The sequence below is a fragment of the Mauremys mutica genome, chromosome 2 (genome assembly GCF_020497125.1).
Source record: "Mauremys mutica isolate MM-2020 ecotype Southern chromosome 2, ASM2049712v1, whole genome shotgun sequence".
NCBI lineage: Eukaryota > Metazoa > Chordata > Testudines > Geoemydidae > Mauremys > Mauremys mutica.
Genome location: NC_059073.1, coordinates 109,544,902 through 109,558,429, shown reverse-complemented (window position 1 = coordinate 109,558,429; position 13,528 = coordinate 109,544,902). Strand labels below are relative to the sequence as shown.

General features: G+C 40.2%; 1 long non-coding RNA gene across 4 annotated transcripts in view; it reads left to right on the top strand.

Moving 5' to 3' along the window:
• The window catches only part of LOC123365390, a 340,326-nt gene extending 327,103 nt beyond the window's left edge, over positions 1-13,223 (top strand). For all 4 annotated transcript variants that reach the window (XR_006577558.1, XR_006577556.1, XR_006577557.1 and 1 more), the window contains one exon: positions 8,846-13,223. This is a non-coding gene — a long non-coding RNA (uncharacterized LOC123365390). The remainder of the gene's footprint in view (positions 1-8,845) is intronic.
• The last annotated feature ends 305 nt before the right edge of the window (positions 13,224-13,528 follow it).

Genomic DNA, 13,528 nt, shown 5'->3' with positions numbered 1-13,528 from the left:
TTAGAGCTCTTCAAAGTTTCTCACAATTGCTTACAAGTAAACATATCTGTACTTCACAAGCTAACAACATGTGGCTCTTGCCTCCATACTCTCCTGCTAGTGCAACATCCATTTTCTGGCTACTGTGGTCCTGATTCAATAAATCATCCTTATTCATGAAGAGCACTTAAGTATATATTTAAGACCTGTTGAAGACAGTGGGACTTAAGCAAGTGCTGAAGTGCTTTCCTCAGTCAGGACATATATTTAGTTTGAGGCGTTTAGAGTAGTCTCTGAGTTGGTGCTTTTTCTTCCTAATTTTTGTATGAAGGATACAAAGTTAAGCACACAAACCTAAGGAGGTTTCAGAATTAAGTTTGCTTGCCCACTTCTGCATGTGCATTATGATTCAGTCTTTAATTACCGGTATATGATCACATACTCTTTTTTTCCACAAGACGGCTGCCTTGTAGTGCACAGGATGGATTGCGCTCACTTAGTGACCAGCTATTTAATACTTTGGTTTAGTCTCCATTTTTCAGTGTGTGGCTCCTTGCCCTGTTTACTGCACACTATTCAAACCCAGATCTGAAGACAGCATTATTAATTTCCTCATCACCTTTTTTATGGTGCACTACATTAGACCCTTTTTTCAGTTGCTCATAATTATGCCAAACAAACTATTTTGGCTGAAACTTTTCAAAAAAAAATTCAGGCTCATGCATACAACCAGCATGGAAAATTTTAACCTAAACAGTGTGTTTGACAAAGTTATAAGCAACTGAACAAAAAAGGGCCTATATAATCTTGTATGTATTATATAATGAATCCCATGTTTGTCATGTTGCCCAGCTAACCAGAGTAGTGAGAAGAGCAAGCAAAGTTTGGTACTCTGGTGGTTCTCGCTTCCATTTCTGGAGGCAGTCTTCGACTTTCTTGCCATTTGGCCCCTGAATTTCTGTAACTCTTGGACGCTTGCCATGCTATCTTTGTTTACAGTAACAACCGTGGAAAAGTTACTTCCTGACAGTGCTGCTGAAGTCTAAGGTGAAAATATTCACAGATGAAAAAACATAGCTCTTCCACTTTGCACTTGGAATGTGTTCCATGTAAAATACCAGTCAAAACTGGGTAGTTAACAAAGGGAAAGCCCTCTCTTGCCCAAGACCAAATATTAATCACTTTGTCAGCAATTTCACTAAGAAGCTGGTCATAGTGTGTTTCAGTACAGTTTTCACTTTGGAGAATACAATTTGTAATCCTAAAACAGATATCAGTTGGTTATTTAATTTGTATTCCTATGCAGTGTGAATTCACCAGGCAACTAAAGGCAGTTGTTCTCACCATGAACTCCTAATTATTGTGCACACAGATCTTCAGTCTCCATGGGGCATCTCCTTTACAATGATTTCTTTTGGATTGTAAAATATGTACTGGAATCTGTAAATTTGTTTGTATAAGGAATTCATAGTTCACACTATATTATTTTTTATGGCATCTCCGTACCATCTAGAACATATTGTGTTCAGAAACATTTTGTGATACAGGTACTACAAGCAACAAGGCATCCAAGGAAGAACTGATATTTATAACAGATCTTAAATCTGGTGCTTTTATACTAAATTCTTAAAGTTTGGGACCACCACTGAATGGCTGTACTGTAATTCAAGACTTAGGGCCCAATTCTGACTAGTGGTTCAAGTCCCTTTGACTTCAGGCAAAGTCATGTCCATGTAACTGAAAGCAGAATTTTGGCCCTAGAGTCAAAATCAAAGCTATATGTGAAGCAGATGCAAATTCTGATGGAAATCTTTGGGTCAAATGTAGAGGTGATGTTATTGGTGGCATAAGTTATATATTTGGATGTGGTTTGATCAAAAAATGAGCATGGAGGCTAAGTAGTATGACTAGCACCAATTTAATATTCAGCTTTTGTGCTCAATAAATAAAATTTACTCTGAGGAAATAAAAAGGGAAACATAGCAGTGTGAAAAATAAAGCAACTTTATCTTCTATCCTCATGTAAATTGCATTTCCAGATACATGAACACTCTCTCTTTTCCGAGTCCTCTGTTTATAAATTAGGCTCATCTTGCACACCCACTGTATATCGGAATTAGTGCCAGTCACAGTACTTCAACACCAACTTACACCCAATATGTATCTTACACCAACATTTACATTGCTGCTGAATTTGTAACTCAGAGAAGAATTTGGCTCCAGATCTTACACAGTGATTGGTTACAGAAAACAACTCAGAGTGAGTCTGAGTAATAATGGCAGTTTGAACCCTAAGAAGCTTCTATCAATGTGAAGTTGGTATTTTTCATCAAGGGTGGAGGCTGCTCTCTTGGCTACATTTACCTCATTCGTGGTGCCATATCTTTCCCCAGTGAAACTCTAAATCACAACTGTCCTCCAGCACCATAGGTGAGGTTTCACTTCAGACTCGGACAATTTACCCATGCTTCAGTCACACAGCACTGAAGAATCATAGACTCAGGTCTTTAAAGTGTTCAGATGCAGCAATAGAAACACAGATTCATATTTAAATCTTTTCAACTATGTGATTATGAGAACTGAGTGAATACTGAAGGGAAAAAAGTAATAATCATTGGAGTTTTTAAACACATTTATTTTATCTTTGTCCCAGACCCATTTTGTGTTTTCTGTCCACAAATGTTCTAGGGATTGAGTTTACTGGCAGGAAGGAAGTGTTTATGGAACAGTAAATTTTAAGGAAATACTGCAGGATATTCATGGTAGATGAATTTCAGTGTCCTAATACCAAATATTCACATTGGAAACCTAATTCTAAGTGTTACAATCATTCAGGGAATAAAAATATCCCATGTGACCTATCCTTTCAGTCAAAACAGATCAGATTTTGAATAATTGCTACACGCTGTTCACAACTGAACTGCAGACCAAGAATTATTGAGAAAATTATTTAGAAAGTAATTTTGAATAACATAAATTCAAGTAAATTGTGATCTGTTACTGGATAAATTTCAAAAAGAGAGAAGATTCACTGAATAATAGTTATATATTATTTGCCTATCCCTATTGATAATCGTCTCCCATTCTTTTCCCTTACTGAAAGTGTGGAACTTATATTGACCATAAATTATACATTCTCAATAACATATTCTAGAAAAAATCAGGTTTTCTGTGTATTCTAGCAGCATGGGGCTCAGGCACAGCTACTGAATCATTACAGATAGGAGGGCCCTGAGTTTCCATCTGAAGAGATGTACAACCAAAGCGATATCTTCCAGATGAGACCGTGGTCACTAAGCATCCCATGGCATTCTATGCAAAGGGTAGGTGCCCTAATATTTTGGCCAACATCCTGCCTGGCTCTTTACTAGCGCCATGTGTAGCATTGAGGTTTTGTTCACTTGTGGCTGAACAAGTGTGAGTTTTGGTTTCAATCCACAGAGTTCACCTACCTTAGTTTCACTTTGAGGTTTCAGGTTCAGTGACAAACCCCAAGTTTTGCCTGGCCATTGGGTTGAAACCTCAAGCATAACCATAAATCTCTCTCCAAAGCTTGTATGGAGGGAGACAGTTGACTGAAAACAACTTAGATTCACTGAGATTTATGACCCATTGAAGGCAATCTGGGCTGAATTTTCAGTGAACCCTTCCTTACAGGCTCAAGGGGGGCTTTAGAAATCTTGGCCAAGTTTTGGATTTGTAATAAAACTAGTAACCAGAAAGTTCATCTGATTTGCACATGTCCATTAGTGATATTCTGGTTCCTGGGGAATTTAGAATTTCTCTCCAGTTTCAGTAGGATGTTTATTCCTCACTTCCTGCCACAGGCAGTGCTGCTGTGTGGTGTTAAAAAGGAGTTACCTTCCACCCCACTGTAACAGCATTCCATTGGTGGATGAAATAACTCCTGTATTTACTGCATATACACTTGTAGTTCATAAAGAGTATAAAGCTTTTCATGCTGAAACATGCTAAACAAATGTAAGCCATGTTCCCATAGTGAGATTTAAAAGAAATCAACATTTAAAAAATGTCCTACCTAGATTTTACACGGCATACTACACAGATGTTGACTTACATGAGCAGAATGGTGTATGTACAGTAGTGATGAAAAGATACAGAAAATCCAGTTGTTTTTTACATGTTAATTTTAACACCTTTAAGCCAAGTCAGTATATGAAATCACATTTCATATGGCAGGCATCTAGTCAAATGTGATTGCTCAGACTTAAAGGGGGAAACCCACTTGAATGCAAATAAGGCATCAGTGTCTGGCTGTACCTTTGGAAGCGACTTCCTGAAGCAGTCAGTAAAAGCAGAACTTTGCAGTGGTTAAGCAATAGGGTTGTCATGATCAAGGCTTAACAATAGTGGAAATAACAAAACATAATGAGGTAGGGTCAACTGCTCTGCACTAATTTAATGTTTTGTTTATTACATTGGCCTGCTTATAGAATAGCTTTCTGGGCTTAATTGCTTTTTCTGTCATAGGAACTGTAACAAAGGTGGTGGTCTTTCACACTTGATTTGTACAGTACTTGTAAATACTCAATGTGATATTGCAATTTCTTATTGCTGTACTTCCTTTGTGACTTTCCACAGAGATCCCCATTATTGTTTCAGTACCAGTTCACTTGGGCATTCTATTTTTTTCTCTTTATTCATTAGGGAAGTATATCAGTGTCACAAAAGGCTGAGTTTTTAAAACCCTCTGGTCTGTATTTTGCTTTTGCATACACTATTATAAATCAAGAATAATTCCACTGAATTCAAGCGAAGCTACAACTGTAAAGTCATGGTGAGATGAGAATCCGATCTCTAATTATTAAAATCCTGCAGTTAGCCCACAGATCGAAAAGATGTACATTAGCACACTGGCTTAATAAACTGATCTATTTTGAACATGGTTGGTCATATAAAGGAGACCATCAAGATCCACAAGGACCACTCAACACACCTCAGGATACTGTGGTACTTTTTACTCTCTTGAACTTGGGGCCATCTAGATGTTGGTCCAGTCTTTGACATAAATTAAAGCAAACTGAAGGGGTCTGAATTGGCCCCTCTTCACAGAGAGAATCTTCCTGTGGTCAGGTACACCAACTTTGCATTGCTAGAGTGGTGCAAAACTGCCCTAACAGAGCAGGATCTGGGCAGGAGCAGCGCCAGAGTTTCTGGCGCCCTAGGCAGAATTCGGGGGGGCAGCATTTTGTGCGCTCCCCACGGGGTGCACGGGAGCTTCCGGTTCCACTCCCATCAGGCCGCCGAAGAAGGACCCTATGCCGAAATGCTGCAGGCGACAGTGGCAATCATTGATCTGCACAATTGGCTGCCGCTGTTTTCCGCGTCACGTTGGCAGAAGGTCCTTCTTCGGCGGCACGATGGAAGCAGAACCAGAAGCTCCCGTGCGCCCCGTGGGGAGCGCACAAAATGCCGCCTCCCGAATCCTGGCGCCCTAGGCGACCGCCTAGCGTTGCCTAATGGAGACGCCGGCCCTGGATCTGGGATCAAATATTTGGGGACAACTCTTCATAAGTTGGCACCTTAAATTGCATCTGGGAATTATTATTATTTTATTTATTAATTTACATTGTGGTAGTATCTAAAAATGTGTTAAGTGCTTTCCAGGCATTGTACAATCTAAAAGTCTGCATTGGAGCACAAAAGCTAATATGCCATCCAGAGGTGCCTATTTGCCCCCTAAATTACCTGTGTTGTGTGCACAGCTGCCTGTTTCATTGCTCAGTGCTTGGGTGGACTAATGTTGCAGATTGCAACTTAGGCCTGGTCTACACTAGGGGAGGGGTTCGAACTTAGTTCGAGTTACTTACCCGTCCTCACGGTGCGGGATCGAAGTCCGCGGCTCCCCCGTCGACTCGGTGGTGGAGTTCCGGAGTCGACGGGAGCGCGTTCGGAGTTCGATATATCGCGTCTAGATGAGACGCGATATATCGAACTCCGAGAAGTCGATCGCTACCCGCCGACCCGGGCGGGTAGTATGGACGTACCCTTAGGTGCTGGGCTTGAACAGAGAAATAGTGATTTTTTCAGACAGATGGTTTCAGTACCTGAATCTGAGTTCAGGAGTTAACATATTATAGATAAAATCATAGTATCCAACAATAACCTGAGACTGAAATATTGAAATCAAGGATCTCTGGGGGCAATTTCTGAGGCCCATTAAAATGTATCTTATGGTGTTCATGAAAGACATTTGATTAGCAGCCTAAAGAGATTGAAGTCCTCTATCCACCAAACAGGTTCAGTCCAGGCAACAGTAGTGAAATCTTTCCCACACTCTGCCCCACCAATGTGTCTCAACTCTGGCTTGCAGTGACTAGCTTTAGTGTGAGTGAGTAATTCAGGCTCTGTGCACATTCAGTCCTTGATGTTTCCACTCAGATGGCCAGTTTTGTGTTGTGGGCTAGGATCTGAAGTGAAATCTCAGGACCATTTTACATAGCCATTAGATGGGGACAACTTTCAGACACAACTGACCTGAGTTGGATTCAGTTAGGTGACCAACAGGAGAAAAGTTCCACGTTCCATTACCAGTCATTGAAGTCACTGCACCTCCTCCATGTGAGTGTGTAATATATAAATATAAATATATATAATATATATAAAATACACTGTAATTATGCATGGCCAGAACAGAGAAATGACCTAGTGGATAAAACAGGAAAAGGTCATCAACTCACAGAGACAAGGATTATGTATTAGAAACGAATAATAAAGGAAGATGAGCGCAAAAGGAACTGCTAACCTTTATGTCTGACTGTTAAATGAGCTCCAGGGGTACTTTTGCTAGGATAATGAGGATGAGACTTCTGTCCACCCAAGACAGCTACTTTAGTCTTGTTTGCCAAAATTTTGTAGGGACTTTGAATATCTCTCTTCCTGGTGCACACCATCCACTGCCACTACTAGTCAATAATGCTTCCCACTTATCTTGTGGAAAGCTTGTTTTGAAGTCTTCATCATCCAGATTAAACCAACACTGCAACTGGAATACAAGTGGCTAATTTTAATTATGCCACAGGCCTGAGTTTGTGTGCTGATGTCAACACAGCGATGAAAAAGTGATCTAAGTGTAACTGGTCGTGCCCTGTATAAAAATGTCTTTTGATAGTTATATAATGTTCTTATGATGTCTGTGTGTAAGACACTAGTCCCCAGAGTTCTCTGCACAGACTTACTTTACATTTAGAGAATGTTGTATGTGGACCTTGGCTCCTCATAGGTGCAGCCCTTTGAAAAAAACCTTTCTGTCAGGAACCAATGAAAATGGATACTAACTGCCTTGTGCAAATTCTTGTAATGTGCCATTGCATGAGCAGTTGGGAAGGTTGAAAGCACACAAAAGAGCACTCTTTCATGCTTTTACTCCCCCTTCCTGCCCGAATGCTATACATATCTTTCTTTTGGGGAATTCTGTGCTTGAGTGCTGTGATATAAACTTCACAGCTTGCAGTGAGATCTCGTGGAAAACAGCTGTGTGTGCTCATGGCACTATCCTTTTACATTTTCCTGACATCGTTTACAGTTTCAGTATAAAGAGCCAGGGAGTATGGCATCGTGTGCCACCTGCTCTGTCATTTTCACAAACCTTAGAGTAAAACAAGCTTCAAACTGTTAACTGTGTTTGTTGGATGATAACCTTATGCCAGCAGTGATTCCATCAATCATCCAGATCAGCTTCCCCCCGACCCTAGCTAACCACTCCCTCAGTATTATGCTCCTATAGGCATGATGGTAAAGCAAGGAAGAATGTTAACCTCTTGGAGACCTGACAGCAAACAGCACTGTGAGGTTCCAGGGCCTTAGTTGGGCATTGCAAGGCCTGCTGACATGCTAGTAAGTTAAACACTGTGGCAGAGCACCTCTGGAGGAACTAGCTGGCCAGAGAGATCGCCTGTTTTGTCAATGCTGAGTAATCTAATCCTCAGCTTCGATCGGAAACTCTCATCACAGCAATGTTAGAAAAAAATAATGCAACTGTTTACAAACACAATATGCCCCACTGCAAACAAGAGCTGTGTCACATTCAGTAAAGCAGGAGACACCTTTTGCTTGTTTTTCCTGACTATTTGTGGGACAGGTTGTTTAGTAAAATCACCAATTATGACAATGATGAATTCAATCTCTGTTTCCATGTTGCACTGGGACAGGCTTCCCCACCTTAGTAAATCTAGCCTGTGGTGCTAACTGGGGAAAGGAGCAGTCTTGGCAAACATCTTATTAGTCTAAAATAAATTATTCAGAATGCAGGTTTGGATACAGATTGCAGGGAATGATAATGGAATTGGTTTTCTGAGCCTGTTCAGGCTGTAAAGACATGGAGTATGCTTTTCAGGAATTCACTTAAGTGGAATCAGCTTTGTGTAATGCAGCCTAGAAGTAATATTGCTGCCATCCAGCTAGTGTCTGTGGAACAGCATCCTCTTAGCACTTGAAGTATCAGTAGTTTATATAGAGATAGATATCTAATTTTTTGTGTGTGATTGTTAAAAAAGGAAATTCTAGCCGCTAGAGAGGGGCATGCCTTGTTCAGCATATTTTTTGTTGTTCATTGAAATAGTTGACCACACCAGCATCCAATTCGGGTGTGTCATGTGGTTTCTCATGTGATGCTGGGCTCCCTGCGCTTTGGAGAGTGAGCCTTTGTGACTCGGCACTCCTGGACAGTAACATTCAGCAACACAAGAGACTTTGGGGGAGGGGGGAAAAAGCCCCCGCAAAAGCCCAGAACAATAGAAATAAAGTTGAATCAATTTATTATTATATATATAATTATTATTATTAATTCTTAACTCTTTGGCTTTTATTTTTCATTTTGGGTCTTCCCGTTCCTCTGTTCCTGCAGGCTTCGAGCTGCGCTGTTTGGAAGAAGCAACGTCGTCTTCCCTCACAGCTACGACGCGGCACCGCTCTCAGCATATCCTGCTTTTTTCCCCCATTTACCTGGGCGGCTTCTGCTGTTTCTGTTGCTGCTGCTGGGGCTGCTGCAGTTTCGCTGCCTGTGCTTCACCCTGGCATGTCTGAGTCGGGAATCACTCGTCTGCACGCTGCTAAGGAAGAGCAGCGATGGAACTCTGGCCACATTTTTTTTTTCTGGAAGCGAAGGGTTGTGATGTGGGGTGGGGTTGTTGTTTTTTTTTTGGAAAGGTGGGGACGTTAATCCAAAGTGAGGTGGGAGAAAGTTTAAAGAAATATTACGCAAAATAATCCAGCACACGACAAGGGCATCAGCAGCAAGAAGCCAGCCTCTGCTGCTCGAAAGGATTACATGGGAAAAGCCACAGTGGTGCAGTAGTGTTTCACCTCAGCATTGTGCTGGAGATGGATGAATAAGGTATCTGATATGTCCGCCTGTAAAGGCAAAGCTATGGGAGGAAGAGAGCGAGAGAGCAAATGAAAAGGAAGAAGAAACACTGTATTCTGTTTGTCTGATTCTGTGCGTTCTTATTCTAGAGATGGTTGCATAATTTACCAAACAATGTATGGACGGAGGGACTGTAAATTGTAGTCTGAACACTCCCGACGCTGTCAGGGAGGGAACTGATGGGCTAGGTGACTGCACTGACATCCCCAGGGAAAACGGCCGTCATGCAGTATATATTTATATATGTATGTGTATCTCTTGTGTGTCCATGTGTAGACATGAAAAAAGGCATTTCTGACCAATTTATACAGGAAGTTTGTCACTTTGCTAGATCAGACTTGATTACAGCATATATTTTCAGCTACAACTCTACACCCATTTCCTGAATCAGAAGGTGCTTTGTGAAAACAGACGTATGCAGAATTCTTTTAAGAAATGTGAAAGCAGCTCCTTTTGATTTAACACCTTGAAGCACTGAATCTTCTGCACTGTGCCGAGAGGAACTGTGTGGGTTTTGTTTTCTTCATCTTAAAATCTTTATAAACACAGCTGTATTCAGTATGGTGAAAAATTCTATATTGTAAATAGAAATGCGATCAATCTAATCAAAATAAATGTATCCCAGATGACTGCTAGACCAGCTGGCTACCACAGTCTTCAGATGGCTAAATGCTCGACTGAGATAGATTCAGCATTATATTTACTACTACTTTTTTTTATTTCAAAATCAGCCTATAATTAAAAAAAGATTCTTGGTCCGGTTAAAAGAGGCAATGCTCCACAACTGGCAGTGCATCATTCTGAAATGGACACTGATATTTTTCATTTCTGGACGTGCCTTTGGAAGATTGTGTTTTAGAACAGATGGACTTGTCATCATACAGACATACTTAGTATGGTGAAAACTAGTAGACAGCTCAGGTTGGCCATATCCATATAATGTGCAAAATGAAGTTAAGGGAAACAAATGCCGCACTCAAGTAGTGGAGACTTGGTAGGATTTTTAGCAACCACCTACTGTGAGTGTTTTGGGGTTTTTTTAAACACGAATCCAAAACCCATAAAGTCATCTTAAAATTTGTATGAGGGGATTTCCCAATAGTCATGGTGAGCTATCCTGCAAGATGCCTGCCTGGGCCTTCCACAATTTGTTACCAGGTCTACAAAGGCAGCCCTGTATGTTGGATTATATTTAGCCAGCTGTTGGATAACATTCCTGTGTTGTGGGCGGAGGAGTCTTATTACTTCCAAACTGTAGTTATCTGTTTAAAGGAAAAATAGTTTTAGAAAATACATTGAGCTCAGCTGAGGAGTTGCACCTCTCCTGTACCTTTCTCAAGTGCTGTGTTTCCAACCCAGCCACTTTAAAACAAAACTGGGAGGAGGAAGAGAGACTTTAACTCAGAGCTTCAAAGCTGCAGAGACAAGCAAAATGTCAGCAGCTTGTAATTAGCTGCTCATGGTTACGTCAGTGACTGTATCTCTCCAAGAATAACTGTGATGTGTGCCACAAAGTAAGGAAGATAGTCATAACCTAGTTATCAAGCCTGGTTCAAACAAGAGCAAATGGATTAATGAATCTGCTGTGTTCATAAATCAAATATGGATGGATTACATATATGACTTACTGAATTCTGTATAATTGAAGGGTGAATTAGGAACTTGCCAGAGGGCACGTTCACTAAGTAAAAGTGTGAATCCTTTTAAAAATGCAGATGAACTATCCCTGAAAATGTCTTTAAGGGCTCCATCTAGTACAAGCAACTGTGAGACACTGACGCATGCTACAAAGGAAAACACCAAGAGACACACGGAGGTGCTTAAAAGAAAGGGAGTAATAAAACACAAAGCATGCTGAAATTCTGTTTTGGCATTACAGATTTGATACTAAAATACCACCCCAGAGAAGACTTATTGTGGTCTGATGTGGTTTACATTGACTCCTCTGTTTGGGTGCAAAAAAAGAAAAAAGATTTTGTGAGGCTCAGTGCAACATCTTGGAGCCAAGCAGAAAACCATCAATACTGCAGAGTACCAGGAATGCTTGCTTTTAAAGGGACAAGATCAATCCATGCTAGGATCCTTCTGTACTCTGCAATTATTTTAGGTCTATGTTGGCAATTCAGCAACATTTAAACAGTGAGATTGTGGGGGGTACTTAATCTGCTCTGATTGGCCTTTTTCCACATTGTTGCTGTAAAATATTTACATGGCTTTTATCCATACACCTTACAACATTCAGTTTGCATTTCTGTTTGTGTTCATGCTGCACAATTGCTACAAGCCTGGTTTGTTTCCATATTCCCAGCAGAAGTCAGTTTCAGTTCAGCTATGTTTATTTAGCTCCTTAATACACCAAGATAGATAGATAGATTGTATTTTGCAAACACAGATTTTTTTTTCTTTTTTTTTTTTTACTGCGAACACAAATTTGTAGGAGGAGATGACTGTACATTAAGCCAATACCTCTTTGAAATGCATGTAATATAATTTAAATATACTTAATTTAATTAATAGAAGGTTACAAAAGCTGGCATTGTCTGAGCCTGTTTAATTTACATCTTAGACTTAGTCAATGAGCATAACCTGCCTGATCGGAATAGTGTATTCTGTGCGCCCAACAGGGTGGAAGACATTATTTTGTTTGTGTTAGTTCAAACAGCTGGTCATTAATGCAGGACCCATCTCCAGAGTGAAGTGCTAGTGGACATGAATGGCTCCCTGATTAATGCTGCCCCTCGAAGGGTCCTTCATCCAGCAGCGATGCTTGCAGCAGAATAATGCAGCATGATTTGATTGCGCTCTAGCAGGGTAGTATGTCATTGTGTCACCAGGCAATTGAGGTTATTATGGAGCAGGGCAGACAGACGGGACAGTGGGGTTACTAGACCGTGGCATTTTTAGAAATACAGGCCTGACCTACTTAGAGTTATTCTTGCCGGCTGGCAGCTTCATGGTGCATGGAGTGTCCTGATAGGCCGAGGCTGTTGCTAGGGGGAATTAGCATGAATTTTTCCACATACAGACTCGGTGATTGAATGATAAAAGCTGACTGGAATTAAAGAGATTCGGTTCAGTATTATGCAGATTTATCTCCCTCATTTTTCTCTCTCAAATGCAGAAAAAGGAGCAAAAGACAGTTTGTTTCCATTTATTCTTTGACCTATTTTTTGCAGAGGAGGGCAAAAGAGTTATGAAATGTTAATCATTTACTGTTTTAATGTCTAAAATGATGCTGCCTAGGGTAAGATATTTAAGTTCATAGACTGCTTGGAACAGGTAACAGATTAGGGGTTTTTTTCTCTCTCTCTCCTGTGCACTGCACTATTTTGAGGCATGCATCTTTCATGTACTGTATATTTGAACTCTGTCCCCTTTAGAAGAGAATGAAACATGTATATAAATTTTGTTCTATCCAAACAACTGGCTTGTTTAAAAGAAGCTATGTAGGATTCCCAGTTTGGAAAGGAAAATATAATCCAGCTTTTATTGCATAACATTATTCTTGACTCTTTTTAGCTATCCTTGCTTCACAAAATTAGTCTGTTTATGTTCCTGGATGAAAGTCTTCTCCCCAGTCTCTGTCTCCCATATGCACAGACACACCCAAGATTTCCTATAGAGGACAGTGTTGTGTGTAGTGTTTATCTGGAAAACTGTTTGCATACTGATGACATATCTGTACTGCATGTACAGTAGATACTTATAGCTGGCCGGTGATCAGTTTGATAAGATAACCTCTTCTGGATTTCCTAATAGCTTTCTGTGTTCAGTTTGGAACTGGATTTTCTCAGTAGCTCTTTTTTTATACCCATCCCCTTAAATCAGTGTGGCGGTGTTTTTTTTAACAGAATTCTAACCTCCCTTCAAGAGGCAAATAAAAACAATAGTCAATCAAGACTTCTTTGATGTAATTGTGAATATTTCCTTTGTTGTTATCACTAATTATAGAAAATCTGTGTTTATATCACAATTCTCCTCTGTTATCCTTCTCCATTCAAAGAAGTAACAATCTTGTGCTTGCAATTTTAAATTAATTTCCATGAATACATGTTATGATCTCACAAGCAAAGAATTATAACTTCTTGCAATAGAGGGAAGAGATGGAATGTGGGAAAGAGAGACAAAAATATTTATTTGTAAAACAAGAGTGTGACTGTATGA